Source organism: Amphimedon queenslandica, unplaced genomic scaffold (genome assembly GCF_000090795.2).
Source record: "Amphimedon queenslandica unplaced genomic scaffold, v1.1 AMPQUscaffold_13319, whole genome shotgun sequence".
NCBI classification, from domain to species: domain Eukaryota; kingdom Metazoa; phylum Porifera; class Demospongiae; order Haplosclerida; family Niphatidae; genus Amphimedon; species Amphimedon queenslandica.
This window is the reverse complement of record NW_003546445.1, coordinates 88213-89862: the sequence shown is the minus strand read 5'-3', so window position 1 is coordinate 89862 and position 1650 is coordinate 88213.

Here is a 1650-nt window from a genome sequence, read left to right as displayed (position 1 = left end):
TAGCTACAAAAAATAGGTGAAATCAACATTATTAAATCCCTTTATATGAATGGTATATGTGGAAGCACAATTGATTTTATAAACAATAATATTGAAACCATAAAACTTCAGAAACAGGTTTTCTGGATGACAATTTTAGTTTATCTGGTCCCTATAACTAGCCATATATGTAGAAATTGATAATCTACTCTACATCTAGTTCCTCTGGGAGTGTAGTATGGGCCTGGGTAGCTAGTACTGGAGACCAATGTGGACTTGGGTAGCCATTATTAGGGGCCATGTGGTGCTTGTATTGATTATATGTATGATGCAATTAATTGATTGATTTTAATTATTCATTACTGTAAATGTAATAAGTGTGTGTGTGTGTGTGTTTGTGTTTCGACCTAACCCCCGGGCTATGTCTCAGGACCCAGCTACCATAACCGTAGCCTAGCGCTGGGCTTGCACCTCGATTGAAAGTACTGGCATCTTCAAAGCTCAACACATCCATTGACTTAAGAGTCGAAATTAACAGAGTATGGGGTTTCCCTTCTATTTGAAAATGCTTACTGGGCAAGGGACAGACAGTCTGGCCTTGAGAACCAGAAATGGCGGGTTAAAGATCTTTTATGGGGGCCCAACTCTCCCCACACTGTCTGAGCCTCACTCAGCTATTGGTTTAACTGATGAGGTGTTTATGTAACTGAACTCTATGTTAACTACTGCTATGAACACAGATATGGTTTATGTTACATATAAAGGACACTGTATGCTACATGTACTTTGTTTATACAGTTAATTTTTGATTATAAATTGTTTTAAAATACATGACTTACAGGGAATGCTGTCTTTATTTACTGCCATCACACAATTAGATGCTGCCATGCTTGTTTAATTGGTACTTAAATATTCATGTACATGTAGGTGGGTATTAAATCATTAATTAATTTTTGTGTGTGTGTGTCTGTGTGTGTGTGTGTCTGTGTCTGTGTGTGTATGTCTGTGTGTGTCTGTGTGTGTCTGTGTGTGTGTGCTGGGGATTTTCCCTCAAGCCAACTGCCTGTGCCTGTGGAGTTGTTGCTGGAATTATTGCAGCTTACGCAGCTAGAGAAGATACGTAAGATGAAAACTTTTGTTGTATTGACTTGATGTATTCATTCATTTAATGTTAGGCCTAGTTCTAGGCTTTTGAGTGCTCAAGAGGAAGAACGTGAAGTTGAAGAGGAGGAGGAAGACAATGAACGAGAATCTGGGAGCCGAACTGGATGTCCTTCATTGTCGATTGACATAATGACATTTATGAAGTAGAGTTTCTGAGTGCACTGGGTTTCTGTTGGACTGACATAGTCCTAATTTGGCATCAGCCCATCCGCTCTTTACAGAAAAGTTCGATTGTCTAGACTAAGTTTTGATATTTATACGCAACTTAATGATGGTGAATTAGATGATACTATTTCCCATATTAAGGCTGATCACCCAGATGCTGGAGAAGTAATGATTAATGGTCATTTGCGGTCAAAAGGCATACGTATACCACGTAGTCGAATTCGTGCATCAATCCACAGGCTTGATCCCTTTGTTCGTGACAGATTAAACTCAGCGATTAGGTGCTGTCCATATCATGTTCCCGGTCCAAACTATGTCTGGCACATTGACGGTAATCATGAG